Source organism: Puntigrus tetrazona, chromosome 16, assembly GCF_018831695.1.
Source record: "Puntigrus tetrazona isolate hp1 chromosome 16, ASM1883169v1, whole genome shotgun sequence".
Taxonomy (NCBI): Eukaryota; Metazoa; Chordata; class Actinopteri; order Cypriniformes; family Cyprinidae; genus Puntigrus; species Puntigrus tetrazona.
Window position 1 is genome coordinate 3,944,364 of NC_056714.1, and position 7,538 is coordinate 3,951,901.

Sequence of the window (7,538 nt, forward strand, 5' to 3'; positions counted from 1 at the left end):
CGATCGGCCTCCCTCTCGCAATGGCATGGTGGGATACATTGGTTTGAGGATGTGGTCACTACCTGGTTTGCTGCTACTGCCACCGTTCTGACTGGCCATTTGGTGTCGGATGTCTCTGCGGTTGATGGTGAATGCCGTGATCATCTCGGAGCCGTAGTCCCTGCTCTCTCGCACGCAGCGCGGGGACGTGCCACCGCCTCAGGTGGCCGTCGCCCAGGCAAGTCATGGAAACACGGGCGTCATCGCGGTGTTGCAGCTCATGTTGTCCTTTCCTGGGAGGCGACGGTCGTTGAAGGAGTGCATGTTGATCACTGCGTCCGTCTTCACCATGGCCGGTGGCTGGCGGTGGAGCTTGTGTTTCACCCGTCTCGTGCATGCGTGAACGACAGTTTGATCTCTTCCATCACCGCACTGCAGAAAGACCTCTTGATGGAAAAAAAGGGACATGGTTGGGGGGGAGGACAAAGAGAAAAGAGGAAGTAAGTACGTTCACGTCCATTAGCTGAGGGAGGCATTCTGGGAGAGAGCTAAAAGTCTTGTGTGAGTCTTTCAGCATATTATTTATGTTTTCTTTCTAGCCTGGCTAGAACAACAACGATCAATACATTGATTATTACAGTACTTATTCATCTTTGTTAATGTTAGTTAATAAAAAAAACTGCCTTTCATTGAGTTCATGTTAGTTCACTGTGCATTATCTAATGTTAACAAACACAACACATTAATTAAACAGAGTGTTTATTTACACTTCTATGCTAAGAAAATATGCTATTTTTTACTCTTTGTAAATAGCATCTGCCCGAATTAAAGCTGTAGAATTATTAAAATAGAAAGTTTAGCAATATTATGCATTTCACAAACTTTAATAGTATAGCATCACGGAAAATACACAAAGTATTTAAGATTTATGTTCAAAAAGTTTTCTATTGTATGTCTTGTTCACCTATTCAATTTAAATTGACCAGAACAATACTTTACTATACGTTTTACATAACTTAGTCTTCAGTGTGTAGCCGCTTCTAAATAAGTGAGACCGAAAACAATCCTTAAAATAACCTCCAACATGTGATGAAAAATAATACAATGTTCCAGTTCAGTAGGGAATATAATTCATTTTGAGGTGAGATGTGGGATAAAAAAATTCCCATTTTTGAGTGTGCTTTTACACTCAAATACATGATCAAAGCCGGGTTTAAATGTCAACCTCCAGCGCTGTGCATCTTATCTGTGAAATGTGTCTACATAAAAGGAAGTGATTTGCGATTTGCTTGCTATGCTTTTTTGAAGTTTGATCGGTTATTCATCTCTTTCTCAAATAACAGATCCATTCTGTGATGTTATCAGGTGTGAATGAACACTCCCAGCTTTAGTCAGCCGCGCGAACGTCTTCATCTCAGGATGTCTAAAATCTGTGACTCTGCACAAGGCCTTGCTAGGCATGCTCACGGGTCTTATGGGTGGTTTGCTAGGGTGTTTTTAGTAGTTGCTAGGGTATTGTGGGAGTGTTCTGGGAGGTTGTTAGGGACATGCTTTGATGTTTAATTCTGCATCAACGCTAGAACATTACTGTTGCTGGGTTGAAAGTCTAAAGTCAACTAATAACTGTGTTTTCCTTTGTTAGTCAAGCGTCGTATTTCAATATCAATTTCCAATCAATCTCACCTGTTCACGCTCTGCATTTTTCGCAGCTTGTAGATGAACTCTCCTATAGCCACAAACACCGACAGCACCAGACCGGGACGCAAAGCACAATGAAGATGCAGCCCAGATTCTGGATACCCATGGGACCCGTTTCATACCGCTCGTCTTCCAGACAGCTGCTGCCGCTCCACCACTCTCTTCTTTGGAGCATGTGAAGACGGCCATCTTCTAGGATACTGAGGATGGCAATTGTGATTTTATCCTGTACGGGCGAGCCTGAAAGAAATTCATTAATAGATGAGAATCTTCATTGTAAACTCAATACAAAGAAGAATAAGGATTTTTTTTTCTTCTTCTTCTCCTTCTTCTTCTAAAGATTTAATTCAAGAAAGGCATCTAATTAACAACTAATAATAAACTTGGACCAATATGAAAGGTTGAATAATATTCTCTCTCTCTCTCTCACTCACACACACACACATATATGCATATACATTTTTTTTCTCCAAATGATACAAGCACTTTACTTGCATAATAGGCTCTGAAATACATATACAACATTAGCAAAAAAAAAAAAGTCTAAATAGATTAATTCGACACGGACTCCACACTTGAAAGGAGCAGCGTTTTGACAAAGAATTATATACACACACAGTGTAACCCACTCCATTTCACGCTCAGGTTTTTTTTTTTTTAATAAATACTGTGTAAATCTGCAGTCACACAAGGATTTAAGCATGTAAAATGACTTCAAAGCCCTTGAGACTGCAAACTATGCAGCCTTGAAGTTTTATAAATTCTAAGCTATCGGTCAAATGTCTTTGTGCTTGTATACATATTTACAGGTCAGAGTTCATTAAACTTGATTTTTAATGTGTATGAATGTAAGTGAATAAAGTCTCCTGTGACCACAGCTTCACTTACATAATGTGAAAGACATGGACAGTCTGCTTATTTAGAAAAAAATTCTACCCCTTAACCCCAACCTAAACCCACCCTCTAAAAACAAAAACAAAACAAAAACAAAAAAACAGACCCACAATTCAGGGCACAATTTAACACACACACACACACACACACACACGTTGTGTTTCCATATTTATGGGGACATTCCATAGGTGTAATGTCGTTTTTATACTGTACAGACTTTGTGTTATTGTCCTACACCAACCCTACACCTAAAACTACCCCTTACAGGAAACTATTGCCATTTTTAGATTTTCAAAAATTATCCTGTATGTTTTATAAGCTTGTTTTCCTCATGGTGACCTAAAAATGTCCCCACAAGGTCAGAATTTAGTGGTATTCCTATCCTTGTGGGGACATTTTGGTCCTATAACATGATAAATACCAGGCACGTACACACACATACACACACAACTTTTTTTGTATTTTTTTTCCAGTGCTTGTCATCAGTCTTCAATACATGATCGCATTTGTTTTAAATATAACTGAACTAATTAGTCATTCTTCCATTTAAATATATATATTAATTGTATAAGATAAAAAAGTAAAAGTACAGTCAAAGGTGTGCGTATATTGCAACTTGTAATGCAAACTGATTATATTGTGTATCCTCCAATCAGAGTCAGAGCTATCTGTGTCACAATGGTGGGTGGTTTTACCTTTTGGGGTGCCAATGTCGTAACCTTTGCTATCAATGATGCCGCCAACTTGCGTGAGATTGCAATTTCTGCGTGTCACATACTCAATGGTTGTTGACTCCATTAGAAGGGCTTAGTCTGGACTTCAACACTCTCTGAATCCCATCTTCAATGGACTTGACAAACGACGTGCTCTGCCTGCTACTCATAAATGCCCACATCTTCTCAAACGTAGACACTCTTGATTTCTGGAAAAGAGAAGCATATTTTTGTTTAATCAAATGTAGCCAGTGTTTGCATTCTTTAGGCATCACTCTGCTTGGTAGTCAGTACAATATATGTATAAAAGAATTTAAAAAAGAAGTAAAACTAAAGGGGGATCGATAGCACCCAAGACTGATTGAAAAAACATGCCTATGGCAACATTTCATCAAAATTATATTACATTGCTTCTAAAGCTACTTTAAACCCAAAACAATAAAGTGTTAACAAAAATGTGAGATAAAAACTCATTTGCTGAAGAAACCATGCCATTATAGCTTGCTTATACGCTTATAAGTCTTTAAGCTTTTTCTTTTTTCATGCATCACAAGTATGGTGCTTTTACCAGGTGAGCTACCAAGCAAGTCTACTTCACAGGAAAAGCCATACATATAGAGGCTGAAAAGTTATGTAAGACAAATGTCTAAATGTATTATGTTATGATATATCTTAATTTGAGTAAAAACGATATAGGTTTGTTGCCGCTAGAGTCCATTTTAGGTCGAGAACTCTAAAAATGGTAGGAAACTTCTATGATTTTAATTTCTATGTTAATCAGTAGGATGGTGTGGCATAGTTATTGTTAAAGATTCAGGCTGATATGTGAAAGGGACGATGTTGCACAAGGAGACCTTCACGCCCTTGATAAGCAAGACACTTAACCTCAGGTTACTCCAGAGGGACTGAACCTTTAATAAATACACTGTGTATTGCTTTGAATAAAAGTGTCCGTTAAATGCTGGCTGATAAAGCAGAAACAATTTTCCTTGTGCTTATTTTGTACGCAATAACCAACTCTTGCGAAACAGGAGCTGCATGCTAATTTATATCCATAATATATAACGATCGCATAATGTTGTGGCATTTCATTAGAAACTACGAATGTGTGTTTTTCCTGAAATGGTTTTAACAAAAAAAAACAGCGAACCTGCATAATGTGCAAGTGTTATGACTTGTGTGTTTTGCCATCTTCCAGCAGAAAATCGTACAGTTGCAAGCATAACATATAGGAGACAGTGTACTAGTTCCAACATACTGTACATGCACAATATCCTCAAATACCTAAAAAAAAAAAAAAAAACATTTTCCCCCTCCAGAGCCTTGGCTCTATTACAGTGACACTTTCCAGCTTCACACTACAGCATGCTGGTGTTTGCGCTGTTCTCTTAACCTTGAGCACCTGTTATTGTTCCTCCCCCTTCAAACGCTATTTTCCCTGGTGTCTCTCAATATAATTGAAAGTGGCTGGGAATTGGCTTCAACGTTCTGCACAAGAATGAATAAGCAACTGGAGTGATACAGCTGACACTTCCTAGATTAAACAGTCACCGTGTACACTGGATTATGGCAGTTATAATTCTGCCTTCACCACAGCTGTGCTTGCTTTTACTGTAACGCATGGCGTGGCGGACTGAAAACTAGCCTATTACCACTACTGATTACTGTGCAGTATATACTGCCAATTACATTTTGGGAAATTAATATGTGAAACAGCATTGGTGGGCTTTTGTATCGTATCATGGCGTTTAATATTGCGCATTTGGAATAAAGCACCACCTACACCGAGGCCTACCCTAAACCTAAATGGTAATGTTACATGAGCAAATGTGAGATATAAATGCACCCATGCCATTCTGTCGTGCTCGTATGAGTCATTGAGCTCTTTTACCATGACTTGCATTTAACAGAATCCTACCTGAGTGCTTCACTTCGTAAATGCAACACTTTACCAGGTGGGCAACCGAGCAAGTTTACTATAACAAAAAGCCATACACATGGAGCGGAAATGTAATGCAAATGACAAATGTATGTGTTTCCAAATCAAGTAGGAGGTCTAAATCAATAATTTACCATCATTTGTGTGAAAGTAAAATAAGCATACTGTTGCCATTTTACGGCCTCTAGTATTCATTTAAATGTATGTATAGGTACAGCTGGGTTGGGTATTTGTGAGTAAGTGTGTAAAAAAGAAACATTGTGACACATTTTGAGTAATATTCAGGTCATCTTGGTATTATACACACCAAGATATATATCTTGAAGTAAAATCACATACTATAGATATACTATGGACAGTGTATTTATCTGTAGAAACTGTAGTATGCTAATTTTGAAATTGAGTCTCCTTATAAAGAAATATATTCTGATTTAGAAGCAGAACCAATTGTGTGTGTGCGTGCGCGTGTGTGTGTGTGTAGCTTGCTGTTTCAGGATAATGAAACTTTAACATCACGATTAGCACTCAGTTTAAATGGCATTTCATGGTTTTTTAAAGGAGGTCACGTTAGAAACCATAGCTAATCACAGATAATTGTTGGCTCAATTCCATGAAACATTTAAAATGACTCCAAGAAATGAACAAGTGCAGTGCTCTTTGATTACTCTTGATAAAATGTTAAATTAACATTTGATGTTCCAGGTTTGCCAGCTATAATACCACATCTAAAGTTTCAGGCATAGAAGAACTGAAGGTCTTTACTCAGTGACAGCTTGATATTTTAATTGCAAACACCTGTTTTTATCATCTTTATTTCTAACGCTGCAATCATGCACTTCCAGGAGAAAGTCATATGGAATTATATTTATTAGAGAGCCATGCAATGCATAGCTTGGAAGTAAAAATAGAACTGAAATGTAAGAATTTTGAATTCAACATAAATTGAAAATGCAAAAGTATGCTTTTGGAAAAGATTATTTATGTATATGCAAATATTTCAACATTAGTAAAAACACCAATTTTGAAAAATATATGAATATGCAATGATTAGTTTAAAACCACTCGATTTTCTTGTCACTCCAGAAACCTGGTATATTTATATACTTTTTTTTTCTCTCTCTGCTTGGCACTACAAAGCATCTAAGAGTGAAAACTCAAAGTCAGCAAAAAAGTAAAACCCTGCAGGCAAAAGTTGAAACTTTGGAATAAAAAAAAAAATCATTATGAAGGAAAACTTCAAACATGGAAGAGAAGTGAGAGCATCGGGAGAATTTGCTTTTACAGTGGAATTAGGATCTAACTGGAAAAGCTTAAAAATTCTTTTGTGGAATTGTATGATTTTTTTCTCTCACTCTTATGCTACTCAGGAATAGAAAAGTTGCTCCTTTTTGAAAAATTTAGCTAGTTCGTCTTCAAAAAATCTTTACAGGTTGTTTGCAACACTGGTGACAAAAAGCCTGTGTCGAAGCCAAGAAATAAATAAGACGTCCAATCTTAGTCAAATGTACAATATGATGTGTCAGGATCACAGACTTTTAACAACTCTTTGATCATTTCAGAAGGCTGTACCTTAAAGAAGGACATGGTTGCTCCATCTTTGACTACGCCTCGCATTCTATTTTTTGGTCTGTTTGGCCAGGTCATCGTCGAGTCCACGGCGAATCCATCCTCTCTACAGTGAGGAAAGCGCCAGATTCGCTGTGTAGGAGGAGATGATGATGAGGGGTGAAGAACCACCAGATTCCTCCGATGATTCGCAGTGGAGAGCTTTTAGGCATCAGTTCTGAACCTGAACAAAAAAAACTAAATGCATTATCGCTTATTGCATAAAAACAACACGAGTTTAGTAAATATGTACTAATACTTTTTTTTTGCTTTTAACTATCCGACTTCTAAAGTCTCATATTCTCAACTCGCAGATGTATGCCTCATCGGAGTCCTTCCAAACAAAACATAGTACACCAGTGAACAGAGGTTAGAAAGGTAGTCTTTCACAAAGCAACGCTGCTCAGCTCTCAGGATTAAGATTAAAATATAGCATTTTTTTTTCATTTTTTTATAACATACAGAATCAAAATCGGCTTTTGTGAGAGAGGGTCTTTGGTTTTGCGTTCTTGCTGTTTTGGATGTTTCTTTATCATGTCGCAATGTGCGAGTTCTAAAGAAATGCTGATGTCATGACAAACAACCAGCTGACAGATTTTCCAGCATAACGCTGAAGCTAAACATCTGCTTATCTTCTGTATAAAAGTAGGAAGGCAAAGTTGCTAAACTGTGGCCGTCTAGCTGGGTTCGTTATTCTCTGCGGGTTTGCT

At 37.7% G+C, this 7,538-nt stretch overlaps 1 pseudogene; it reads right to left on the reverse strand.

Moving 5' to 3' along the window:
- Positions 1-201: 201 nt before the first annotated feature.
- LOC122360346 overlaps positions 202-7,538 on the reverse strand; it is a 9,503-nt pseudogene continuing 2,166 nt past the window's right edge.